This window comes from Phascolarctos cinereus, unplaced genomic scaffold (genome assembly GCF_003287225.1).
Source record: "Phascolarctos cinereus isolate Bilbo 61053 unplaced genomic scaffold, phaCin_HiC Scaffold_4;HRSCAF=312, whole genome shotgun sequence".
NCBI lineage: Eukaryota > Metazoa > Chordata > Mammalia > Diprotodontia > Phascolarctidae > Phascolarctos > Phascolarctos cinereus.
In genome coordinates this window covers 312,632,489-312,646,426 of record NW_027555847.1, presented here as the reverse complement: position 1 = coordinate 312,646,426, position 13,938 = coordinate 312,632,489, and positions in this window count along the sequence as shown.

Sequence of the window (13,938 nt, the reverse complement as noted above, 5' to 3'; positions counted from 1 at the left end):
ATTTGAACATGGCCTTAAAGGACGGTTAGAATTCAGATAGACAAAGAGAGGAGGAAGCACAATCCTTGTGATTGAGCAGCAGACCGGAGCCAGTGCCCGGAGGACTTAATCCCTTAGTTTCCAGACCTCAGGCCTAGGGCCCCACTCTCTTGATTAATGAGGGCCACATGTGGTCCAGTACATCTACAGTGGTTCCAGCCATGCTTCACTTTGCTCCCCAGCCATCTTCTCTCCAGATGCCTCGGTACCATACATGTACCCTCTCCTCCATTACCCTCTCACTTTCCAGTCCTGAGTCATAATCAAATCAATATTGCCATTGCTACTTGAAATTGACTTTCCAGTGGCTCTACTCACCTCTCTTATGTTTTCCCAAATCCATATACCCTTACTTGCCTGACCACTACTTCCTTCTATATGTGCATTCTCCTGCATTAGGATGTAATCTCCTGAGGGCAGGAATTATTTCTTTGGTTTTGTATTTCTATCCTCAAGCACTTAGCACAGTGCTTGGTACATTGCGACTGTTTAATGAATGCTTTTTAAAATTCACTCATGAGCACTAATCCAATGGCAAGCCTAAAGCAGGTTGTAGTACCAGTGAATGCCCTTGAAAAATCTGAAAATTCTTTAATGGGACTCCCTAAATGCCTTGCTCATGACAGGCACGGGAAAGAATAAAGCCTGTGAAGGATTTAAAATATCACTGCCATTACTTAATAGTTGGCATTAAAATACACTGGGAGGTGAAAATGCACCAAAAACTTTCCTGTTTTCATTATGACTAGATGATGCTCTGGTAGAAGCATGCTTTCCTCCAATGGCTCCGTGGACAGATGGGAAATGAAGAGTGTTATTAAACAGCATCAAGTCTTAGCAGTGGCACTGAATTCAATCAGAACATTGAGGCAGTGATCAGGTTTCCCTGGGGTGGTGGGTGGAAATGCCCTAGTTGAACTCAGAAGGAGCAACCCCACTCAGAGCATGGTGAGTCAAGCAAACCCAGGAACTGGAGTTTGGAATCCCAGCAAACCTTCTGAGACCTTGTGCATCAGCCTGCCTCATCAACCATGACAAGATGTTTTCAATAACCTTTCCAGAGTCAGAGACCGTAGGCCTGTAATGAATGTCCTCTGCAGCTACAGGGAGGGCTCTGGGTACTGATGCTTCCAAGGGAGGGGCATCTACCCCGTGAAAACTCCCCATTCCATTCCCAGAGGCTTAGATGCCCCTCACCACAAATTCTGCACAAATGTCTAGTTTCTACAGGCAATAGCAACAAAAATATCTTTTGTTTCCGTTTATGAAATCATTCACAGGCAATCTCTCAACCAGTCCTGGAAATACCTCTTTTAGGTAGGCAGCACGCATTGTTAGTATCTCCTATTTTATGGATGGGGCAGCGGGGTGGCACAGTGGATAGAGTGCCAGCCCTTGGAATCAGGAGGACTTGAGTTCAAATTCAATCTCAGACACTTATTAACTCTGTGACCCTGAGCAAGTCACTTAACCCTGTTTGCCTCAGTTTCCTCAACTGTAAAATGAGCTGGAGAAGGAAATGGCAAACCACTGCAGTATCTTTGCCAAGAAAACCCCAAATGGGGTCATGAAGAGTTGGAAACAATAACATTTTATGGCTGTAGGACACCTAAAGTTCAATTGGCTGGCCCCACATCAAACTGTACATAACTGGTGGAGCCCTCAGTGAGTATCCAGGTTTTCCAACACCTGCACCATCCACACAATTGAAATCCCTCCTCCTCATCTACCTGGGCATCATTCTTTCCAATCTAGAGGGGCGCTCTCTGAGGCAACAGCTATCTCAAAGGACCTGAGCTCTAGAGATGGAAAGGATTTTAGAGATAATGAGTCCAGTGTTCTCCTTTTGCAGATAAGAAAATGGAGTTCCTGGACTTGAATCCTGAGTCATCTGCTTATTCCCTGTGGGAATCAGGGTGAGTCACTTAATTTCTCTCAACATCAGCTGCTTCCTCATCAATAAAACACAGAGGGGTGGGGAACCTGTGGCCTTGAAGACACCTGTGGCCTTCTAGGTCCTTGGGTGTGTCCTTTTGCTAGAGTCCAAATTTTACAGAACAAATCCATTTATGAAAGGGATTTGCTCTGTTAAGTTTGGATTCAGTCAAGGCTGCACTTGAGGACCTAGAGAGCCACATGTGGCCGTGAGGCCGTGGGTTCCCCATCCCTGACTTATATTAACCTAGGCATCGCATGGTGGGTAGTTAGCTGGCCTCAGAGAGAAGAAGACCCAAGTTCAAATCCTGACCCTAACATAAATAAAGGTGGTGTGACTTTGGGACAAGTCATTCAACCTCTTAGTCCCCTAGGTAATTATCTGAGACTATAAACTGTGGATGTTTTGCAGATCTGTACTGATGGGAGGTGGGGGGTGTTTCCTCATTGAAAGTTCCCTATATCATTGAAATTTCAAATCTGGTCCTAATTTAAAAAAAAAAAGTACTTGCCATACCTTCCTGAGGAATTTACTTTGTAATCCATTAAGCACCATAGATAGGATGGAGAGATAGTCTCATTATTTCCTACTAATATCTGAGTGCCTAGCTAAGAGTAACAGCAGGTAAGAAATGGAGTTTGGATTGTGTGGGGAGAACTGGTCATTTGGAATAGGGCAGGACAGGCTGAGGTCCAGTAGCCTTTCCAACGTTAAGGGCTAGCTGAAATAGGTCATTATGGTGTAGGCCTTGGTGCTTTGCCCTTTCAACCACCTCAAAAGAAAAAAAAAAGCAGAATTAAAACTAAACAAAATTTTAAAAAAACACACATCCCTGAAACGTGCAGATGAGTCTAAACTAATTTGTTCCTTCTTTTTTGTTATCTAGACCTTGGTATGACATGGAAACTCCCACCCTAATGCACATATGAAGTATGGAGCTAACATCTTAGATTGCTGCCTGGAACATGGATGGCTCAAGGGACTTGTCCATGGCACCAAAAGAAGGCTATGGACCCAGGCCTTCCTCATTCCAAGGCCAGCCTGCTATCCTCTATGCCAGGCTACAGAGCTAATACTAGCAAACAAAGGAAAATAAAAATACAGTGCAGAGAACAATAGTGCACTAAGCTGAGTGGGGGTGAGGAAAAGGGATTCAGTATCAGTGAAGAAACAACCAAAAAGTAATAGATGTGAAGAAAAGATGTCTGTAAGCTGAGCATTTGGGGAAGGGAAAAGCCTTCCCTACTGTTTGCTACAAAGCAGGATATGAGAGCCTTTGGTGACAATGAACAGTAGATTTCAAAGGAAGACCATGAATTAGCATGGCAGGGGGAAAACAGCCTGTGTTATTTTAACCGTGCATGTCGACACTAATTTACTAAAAGGACGCCCACGATTTGAAGGAGTTAATGTAGGTTCCCACAGTGCTTTTCTGACAAGCCAGGGTAAAGCTGGCCTTGGGTCATGAAACAAGCATTTGATTGGTTACTGTGCTATGATGTATTATAGATTGTGCATTATGCTAATCACATGGAGACTGGACGACCATATGTGCCGGTGGGGTACAGAACAGCAGGCCCTCAAGAGATGCAAAAACAGACCCTAGGAGTGGGCTGCACATCTCGCTCTGCCATAGATTCCACCTGGTTTCACATTCATAATATGTTAGACAATGAATGATGACCACTGGTCACCTGTGTCTGGGCTTCCTGGCATCTTGGGGGTTGGGGGAAATGGGAAGGAGAGGGTACTAGACCTCCACAGGGTCCATGGGAAAGGCTTCCCTCAGAAAGGAGGGATCAGGTCCCGAGATAAAAGAGGGGAATGGTTAAGGAATATACCCTGGAGACAATGTTTGCAGTGGAAAATTAAGATGTCCAGTGACTATTCAAAGTGCAAGGAGCAGATAAAAGCTTGGATGTGGAGGTAAAAGGGTCAAACTTTTTGTTAAGAGAAACTGTCACCCCAAGAAGGGTTTTTTTCTATCAGCAAGAAAAGACAACAGCCCCAAATGTTCACAGAAGCATTATTTGTGATAACAAAAGCTGAGAACAAGATACATATCCAAGGACTGGTGAATGTGAATGCTGAACAAACTATGGTCCAGAAATGTAATGGAATATTAAAGTACGATAAAGAACGGCAAATATAAAGAATTGTGAGAAAAGAGGGAAGACATAAAATGGTACAAGGTGAAGAAAGGGGGGCAGCAATATTATTTTTATAACATGTAATAATAATTATTATATATATATAAACATACATACATATATGTGTGTATATGGATAAAATACAGCAACAACATAAAGGCAAAATGTAAAGGCAATAAAAAATCTGATCAATTACAACAGTTGTTAGTGCCATGTTGTCTAAGTCAAAATAGGCATCCCTCCTTTTTGTGAATGGTCAATAAACTAATTGTTTTAGGGGAATGTATTTTGTAGGTGATATTGTTTGGGTGTCTGGGGATTGCGCTGTGTCAAGACAAATTACATGTATGTAGCTCTGGGGTACTTCTCTGCCTCAGAGAATGGCAGCTGGGGTAAAGCCTACAAGCCACAGCAGAATCTTCTGGCTTGCTAGAATCAATGGACGAAAAAGGGGGTGTGTCTTAAAGAGCCAGCTACACTTTTCTCCCTATGCTGGAAGAGACTAAGAGATTATAATTGAATTGGAGTGTGTTGACAAATGTTTAAAACCAGATCTCGCTTCCCCCTCTAAGTGTACCCATAAATTTAGTTTCCATTGTTAACATTTTCTCCATTACATTCTTAAGTCTACACAATCAACAATACAATAAACCAAGCCTGATTTGTAGTATTTGTTGATTTCCCAAGTGTAAGTGCTCATACTGAAAATTTAACAATCAGCTTTCCTGCAAATCACTGGAAGCAGATGTATGCACCAGGAGAAGCAATAAAGAGAGAAGATACGTCCACAGGTTTGGGAGGAGTTACACATGCAAGCATAAGGACGTGGAATGGTGGCTGGAGACAGACTAGAGGGTGACTGAGGTGGCTGGTGTTTGTGAGTGGCCAGGAGTCCACCATTGCTACCTTGCCAGCCGTGGCCACACAGCAGCATTTTCCCTTTCTCAAGCACTTAAACAGGAAATGAAGTGATTGTCTCCCCTTCCTCTCTATCCCAAGGAGCAGAGGCTGCCACTGTTCTTTAAGATTACATTTATAATTTCCGTTTCATTAGTTTAGAACTTGTTGGCTGTATGAAGTGGTCGATCATAACGGCTCTGGTTTAAGCACTTCATTATTTGTAAACACAGTGCAAAAGGGAGAAAAACAGTGGCTGGTGCATCATACAAAGTGAAACTGACAGAGCAGACAGACAGTCTGAGTCTAAATTATCCCAGTGGACAGAATTTTTCTACCACCACGTGACTGAGTGGTTCAGGAGCTAAGTGAGAGAGAATCTTCTTGACATTGCTTTTCTTTTATAAAAAAATATTTTTAACATTCTTTTGTAAAATTTTGAGCTCCAAAAGTCTCTCCCTTCCTCCCACCTCTACCTCACCCATTAAGAAGGGAAGCAATATGATATCAATTACACATGTGAAATCATGCAAAACATAATTCCATATTACCCATATTGTTTTAAAAAATCAAGAAAAAGAAAGAAAGTGATAAAACTACACTGAGTTTGCATTCTGAATTCATCAATTCTTTCTCTGAAGGTGTATAGCATTTTTCATCCTAAGTCCTTTGGAATTGTCTTGGATCATTGTCTTGATCAGAGTAGCCAAGTCGTTCACAGCTGATCATCATTACAATACTGCTGTTATTGTGTACAACGTTCTGATTCTACTCATTTCATTTTGCACAATTTCATATACGTCTTCCCATGTTTTTCTGAAACCACTCCTCTCATTATTGCTTATAGCAAAATAGTATACCATTACAATCATATGCCACAATTTGTTTGGCCATTCCACAATTGATAGGCATCCCATGAATTTCCAATTCTTTGCCACCATAAAAAGAGCTTCTATAAATATGTTTGAATATATAGATCATTTTCCTTTTTCTTTGATCTCTGGAGCACTGGTAATGCAAGGTCAAAGGGTATGGACAGTTTTATAGCCCTTTGGGCATAGTTTCAAATTATTCCCTAGAATGGTTAACAACTCCACCGATAATTTATTAGAGTATTTCTTTTCCATCATCTCTTTCAGCTTTTGTCATTTCTGATAGGAGAGAGCTGATACTTCAGAGTTGTTTTAATTTGCATTTCTCTAATCAATAGTGATCTAGAGAGGTGGTTTTTTTCCATAGATAGCTTTTATTTCTTCTGAAAACTGCCTGTTCCTCATCCTTGAAAATTTATCATTTGGGGAATGTCTTTTATTTTTATAAATTTGACTCCTACTGCCTATATATTTGATGAAAGAGGATTTTATCAGAGAAATTTATATACATACATACATACATATATATATGAGTGAGGCAATTGGGATTAAGTGACTTGCCCAAGGTCACACAGCTAGTACGTGTCAAGTGTTTGGTCTGAGGTCGGATTTGAACTCAGGTCCTCCTGACTTCAGGGCCATTGTTTTATCCACTGTGCCACCTAGCTGCCCCATATACATTTTTTTATATTATTTCATTGTCTGTGGTAGTGTTTATCAAAATGTAGTTTCCCTGATGATCTCTTTTAATGAGGTCTACTTTTGCTTTTACACTATCTGAGATCATGATTGCTACTCCTGCTTTTTTTACTGCAGCTAAAGTATGATAGATACTGCCCTGTATCTTTATTTTAACTCTATGTATGTGTCTTTCTGTTTCATGTGTGTCCCTTGTAAACAACATATTGTTGGATTCTGGTTTCTAATCCATTCTGCTATCTGCTTCCATTTTATAGGTGAGCTCATCCCATTCACATTAACAGTTATGATTATTATATATTTCCCTCTGTCCTATTTTTGTCTGTTTATCCTTCTTTCTTTCTTTTTATTATTTCTCTCTTCAAAAGTCTGTTTTGCTTCTGACCACTGCCTCCCTTAATCTTCCCTCCCTTTTGTCATTCCCTCCCTTTTTTCTTTTTTTCTCTCTCCCTTTCCCCTCCTATTTCCCTCTTGGGTTAGATAGATTACTATATTCAACTGAGTGTGTGTATATACCTGTACACACACACACACACACACACACACACACACACACACACACACACACACTTCCCTATTTGAAGTAATTCCAAGAGGGTGAGGTTCAAACATGCCTGCCATCCCTCCATTTTCCCTTCCATTGTAAAAACTCTTCCTTGTGTGTCTCTTTTATGTGAGATAATTTTTCCCATTTACCTCTCCAAGTGCACCTCTCTTTCTCACTCCTTCATTTTTTTAGATCATCCCAACATAACTGATTTACACCCATGCCTTCTATCTATATAGTCTGTTTCTAACTGCCCTAATAATGGTAAAGGTCTCAGAAATTGCATCTATCATCTTCCCATATAGGACTGCAAACAGTCTAACTTTATTGAGTCTCTTATGATTTCTCTTTCATATTTACCTCTTTATGCTTCTCTTAAGTCTTGTGTTTGAATTTTCTGTTCAGCTCTGGATTTTTCATCAGGAATCCTTGAAAGACCTCTATTTCATTAAACATCCATTTTTTTCCATTGAAGAATTATACTCAGTTTTGCTGGGTAGGTATTCTTGTTTGTAACCCTAGCTTCTTTGCCCTCGGGAATGTCATATTTCAAGTCATTTGCTCCTTTAATGTGGAAGCTGCTAAATATTGTAAAATCTTGGTTGTGGCTCCATAATATCTGAATGGTTTCTTTCTTTATGCTTGCAATGTTTTCTGTTTGACATGGGAGCTCTGGAACTTGGCTATAATATTCCTGGGAGTTTTCATTTTGGGATCTCTTTTAGGAGGTGATCGGTGGGTTCTTTCTTTCTATTTTACCCTCTGGATCTAAGATATCAGGGCAGTTTACCTCTATAATTTCTTAAAATATGGTGTCTAAGCTCTTTTTTGATCATAGCTGTCAGGCAGTCCAATCATTCTTAAATTATCTCTCCTCAATTTATTTTCCAGATCAGTAGCTTTTCAATGAGATATTTCACATTTTCTTCTGCTTTTTTTTTTCATTCTTTTGACTTTGTTTTATTATTTCTTGATGTCTCATGGAATCATTAGCTTCCACTTGCCCAATTCTAATTTTTAAGGAATTATTTTCTTCAGTGAGAGTTGGTCTCTTTTCCCATTTGGCCTATTCTGCTTTTTGAGGAGTTCTTTTTTTCAGCGAATTTTTATGCCTCTTTTATCATTAAGCCAATTCTAGTTTTTAAGGCATTATTATCTTCAGTATTTCTGTGCCCTTAAAAAAAACTGTTAATTTTCCTTTCATAATTTCCCTGCATCACTCTCATTTCTTTTTCCAATTTTTCCTTTACCACTTTTATCTCTCTCTTTAACTCTTTCAGGAATTCTTGTTGAGTTTGGGTGCAATTAGCATTTTTCTTTGAGTTTTATTGTAGCTATTTTCACATCATTGTCTTCTGCATTTTTAAATGCATAAAATAAATTAGAAAAGGTTACAAAGGAAAATAGTTATATTGAAATATAGTTATAAAAATATTTTAAAACCAAGTTTATGGACCATAAGTTAAGAACTAGTTGTCTCTAAGTGAAGTATTCCAAGAAAATTTTATGGAAAAGGAAATAGAGATTTGGAGGGAGGTGTTGTAGTGAAGGTATGGTAATCAGGGGAGGCTTTATGGAGGAAAGAACACTGAGCAAGACCAAGAAGGAAGAGAAGGATTCAATAGAAGATAATGTGAAAGGAATGTTTTTTGGCATGTAGGACAACCTATATAAGTATACACAGATAAGTGAGTGCAGGATTGTGCCACTTATAGCCTGATCTGGGGTAGAGAACCTTTCATTGTTTTTAATTCTGGGATTAAACATACCTGGTTCAATCCTGGGGAAGTCTAACCTCTAAAGGGAGGAGACTGGGCTTTTCTCAAATACTCTGGCTCATTTTGTCCCCATGTTCAGTTTTCCCAAGAACTCCACCCCCAAAACAAAGCTTGGGCTTCTCATATTTAAAATTTCCCCAAAGAGGATGATCAAAAGCCCTTTTAGGAAAGTTACTCAATGTGCAAGAGATAGGGCACAGAAAAGCTCTTTATCTCTTCTACCACTAAACCAATGCTTCAAACACAACAAACTCATACGTACTCATTTACAAATATTGAGAGTATGAAACAGTAATCCATGACAGAGGACTCACATAAGCCAATAAACAGATACAAAAACCACATAGAACATTCAAAGGACTCATAAAAGTTCATGCCTTCTATTATGCTGTCCTAAGAGGTGAAAACTAGGGAGACTCGGGGTACTGATGAACAGCTTTCATTTTTGCCTCAGTCTGCATTGAGCAGTGTCTGACTCAAGAGCCATATCTTTCGGCCAGTGAGGCATGCGTGCAGGGGTCATTTTTTCCTTTGAGAAGGATGCAACTGTAGAAAACAACTGCCTTTGGGTACTCAGCATCTAAACTTTTCCATGATTCCAGACTTCTAAAGCTCATAAGGTAGCTGCCAAGGCTGAAGATATACATCTCAGAACCTATATGTAATCACCTGTGTTCAAGTAAAGTAACACAGAGCAAAAGAGGCACCAAGAGATTTGAGGTCTAGTCTCAAACAAGTAGATGTACGCAATGCCATAAAGCCTCCTTTGTTATTTCTGGAAAGTTGTGGCAAGGGAGAGTGATTCCTTTCCCACCTCAATGGAAGTCCAAGAGAGACTGACAGAATCCTAAGCAACATGCTTGAAAGAGAGGAAGATAGAGACCAAGTAGAAGATATTTCTCTTTTTAAGCCTATTAAATAGATAGTTTACTGGCTTGGGCACCGATTTTCTTTGCCACAACAACAACAACAAACAACAGTTAGCATTTATATAGTGCCTACTACATGCCAGGCACTGTGCTAAGCACTTTATGAATACTATCTCATTTGCTCTTCACAGCAATCCTGGGAGTAGGTGCTGTTATTATCTCCATGTGGCAGTTGAGGAAACTCAAGCAAACAGTTCAAGTGACTTGCCGAAGATCACACAGCTAATAAGTGTCTGAGGCTGCACTTGAATTCAGGTCCTCCAGAATCCAGGTCAAGTGCTCTATCCACTGTGCCATCTAGCTGCCAGGAGTCTCTGATTGCTCTGGCCCGTTAGCAAGGGGTCAGAGCAAGGGAGTGCCTACTCTATGGATTTGCCTTTGTTACAATGGGATTGGTTAGAGTACATGAAGAGAGTAATACAAACTGAGGCTGGAAAGATAGGTTAGAACAAGATTATGGTAAGCAGGTACCAGATGGAATAGTTTGTACTCTATCCTAAAGAAATAATAAATCATTGAAAATTCTTAAGCAAGGAGATGACTGCTGCATTAGGAAGGTCATTTCGGCAGAAATGCAGAGGATCCGCTGAAAAACGGAGAGACTGGGAATAAGGAGACAAGTTAGGAGGTGGATATAACCATCCTGGTAAGAGGTGATATGATAGGATCAATATCTATTGGGGTCCCCTGCTCCTTCCGCAACATGATTGCAACAGAGATAAGTTTTTCTTAAAAGGCAACAAAGCCATTCCCAGGTCATGACCAACCCCTGCCTCCTTTGGCACAGCTTTCTGTTCAAATAAGAATATAAAAGTTCCCACCCTCATGGAGTCAGAGTCCATATGACTTGGTGGATATCTTTTTTTTAAAAAAATTTATTTATTTATTTCTGGGTTTTTTTTGAGAGGCAATTGGGGTTAAGTGACTTGCCCAGAGTCACACAGCTAGTAAGTGTTATATGTCTGAGGCTGGATTTGAACTCAGGTCCTCCTGACTCCAAGGTCAGAGCTCTATACACTGCACCACCTAGCTGCCCCGACTTGGTGGATATCTAAAGACTGTGTGAGTCGCTCTGTCCTGCTGACCACACAAGTTTCTACATGGAGATTTGGCATGGGGAGGGGTACTCATGGAGAGAAGCTAAGGGCCAATTGATGTGGGTCCTTTAAATATTAGGGCAAAGTAAACCTCCTTTTGTTAGCTATTCAATGACTTATGAGTTTCTCCTTTTGTGCTCAATTTGTGTCTGAACAACAAGTGTCAATAAACATTCATAAAGCACCTACTATGTGCTGGGTACTGTGCTAGTACTAGGAATACAGGAAAGGAAAAAGTCAGTCCCTACTTAGGGAAATGGCCCTTCCCAGTCTTCTCTAAAAATCTAGTAGCTTCTTCTTATCCCCCAAGTGCAGGTGTCTCCTAAAGTCTAGCAAGATACTGGCATAGGACTTACCCCTAACAGGTGATAGGGCCTGAACTAAGATGGTAGAAATAGAAATAGAGGGAAGTGTATGAAGAAAAGCTATGTTAATACATAATGGAAGGAGTTGGGATAGAGGGAAGATTCGAAGATGATCTTGTGGTCAAAACCTGGGCACCTAGAAAGGTGGTAATACCATAAGCAAGGATAGAGAAATTGGCAGGAGGGCCAGTTTTGTGGGGGAGATGATTAGTTCTGTTTTGGACATACTGAGTTTGCAGTACTAAGGGGAGGTCCAGATGAAGAGGTCTGCTGGAGAGTTGGAGAAGTGGAACAGTCAGAGAAGAGATCAGAGCCGGGCCAATCAATCAATCAATATGTTTTTATTAATCCCCACTGTGGATATATAGATTTGGAAATCACTGGCACAGAGTAATGTGATGAGTGATGAGATCACAAAGGGAGAAGTTGTATAGAGAAAAGAGATTGAGCAAGCAAGCGATAAGCATTTATTGTTTACTCTGTACCAGGTGCACTGTGCTAAGACTGAGGAGATAAAGAAAAACAAAATAATCCCTACCCTCAAAAAGCTTAGATTCTTGGGAGAGACAACAGATACATACCCCAAACCAGAGTTCAGGAGGCATTCATACTTAGGGGAGAAGAGGAGACAAGACTGAGAAGGGACATTCTAAGCTGATTCTAATTCAAGTGTTAATTTCAACAAACACCTAATATGTGTTGAGCAAGTAGGTGCAGAACACTGGGTTACTCCCTCCCTTTCACTCACCCCAAGGCGCTGAATGATTGACTCAGCAATCAGACTTAAAAAAAAAAAAATCCAGCCTCTTAAGAGGCAGCTAGGTGGTGCCATGGGAGAAAGCAGTGGGCTTGAAGTCAGTAAGACCTGAGTTCAAGTCCAGCCTGAGATACTTACTAGCTGTGTGACCTTGGGCAAATCACTTAAACTCCAACTAAGTTTCCTCAACTGTCAAATGAGGATAATAATAACACCAACCTCCCAGAGTTGTTATGACTATCAAATAAGACAATATTTGTAAAGTGTTTGGTATAGAGTAGGCACTTAATAAATGCACGTTCCCTCCCTAACCTATTTTAAACAAGCAAGTATCAAATGAAGCCAGTCCACTGACCACCACAGTGACCAGTCAGACCTAAACAGATATTTTGACCACTTAATTCAAACCCCTTATTTTTCAGGTGAAGAAAATGAGGCCCAGGGAGGTTAAATATCTTAGCCTAGGTGATGCAGGGGTAAGCAATGGAGGCAGGATTTGAACCAAGATCCTTAAACACCAGATTCCTTGCTCTTCCCATTATACTAACGTGGCTCCTTAAGTTATGGCTGAGATATGATGAGTTCTAGAGTAGACTATGAAGAATAGCTGACCACAGCTGTGCAGAATGATTATGTAAACACCGAGAGGAGCAGCTCGGAGAGAACATCCCACGTGTGTACGTGGAAGCACCTCACTTGGGAAGTCCTCTCACCAAGGGGGAAATGATTGCACATTGTGAACAGGCAAAGGGTGGGAATGATTTGAGTTAGGGACAGAGGCACTTTCAGTGCTGAGGCAAATTAATTATTGAAGATGTAGGTTATGAGCAAGCAGGGTAACATCTAGAAGGAATGAATTATTTATACTTTACTGCACCAAATCTAGTGGGTTTTTTCTGTCATGCCTCATCTACTAATAGGAAACTCTGTAGACTTCTTTGTGCTCAGATAATGGGTCTCTTTAAGGAACAGATTACCAAAAAAAAAAAAAACAAGCAAACAAACTTCCCTACTAATCAGAATCTGCTAGGATTACTTAATGGGAAGAATACAGATAAGGACATCACCGAGTTGGCAGAATATCTATTTGACTTCCTGAGATAGTCAAGTTGGGGAAAGGGTCACTAAACACTCTGCCAAATCCCGCAAGTTGGGGACAATTTTGATGATAGATAGATATCACATTTAGTGCTTACTTAGTCTCGACATTTTGACCATTTGTTTATTTCTGCTTCAAATGCAGTCTTCAGATCAGTAGAAGACAGACAGGAAAGTGACTTGTAAGAATCTACTATGTACTAGGCACTCTGCATTTTTTTTTCTGGGGATAGAAAGATGAAAATGAACCCATCTCTGCCTCCTAGACACTTACATTGCACCAAAGTAGACAAGTATATACAAAATATATTTTTAAATAAAAAAAAATTAATGAGAGGAGGAGGCACCAGAAGCTGAGGATATAGGGAAAAGCTTTAATATAAGGAAAAGCTTTAATATAGGGAAGAGACATCTGAGCTGAGCTTTGAAGGAAATTAGGGGCTGTAAAAAACAGACATGAGGAGGGAGAGCATTCCAGGCATGGAAGGGAGCCTATGTAAAGTCAAGAAAACAGGAGATGCGATGGCATATGTGAGAAACAGTAGAAAGACAAGTTTGACCAGGCCATAGAGTGAGTAAAGGAGAGTCATTTGTAATAAAATTACAAAGATAGGCTAGTATTATTTCATGAATGTATTTAAAAACCAAACAGAAGAGATTTTGTTTCACCCTAGAGGTAATAGTGAGCCATTAGAATTTTTAAATCGGTTTTTATCAATATTTTCTGCTTTTTATATCACCATAGTTATCTCAGTATTCTTCTATCCTCCTCCT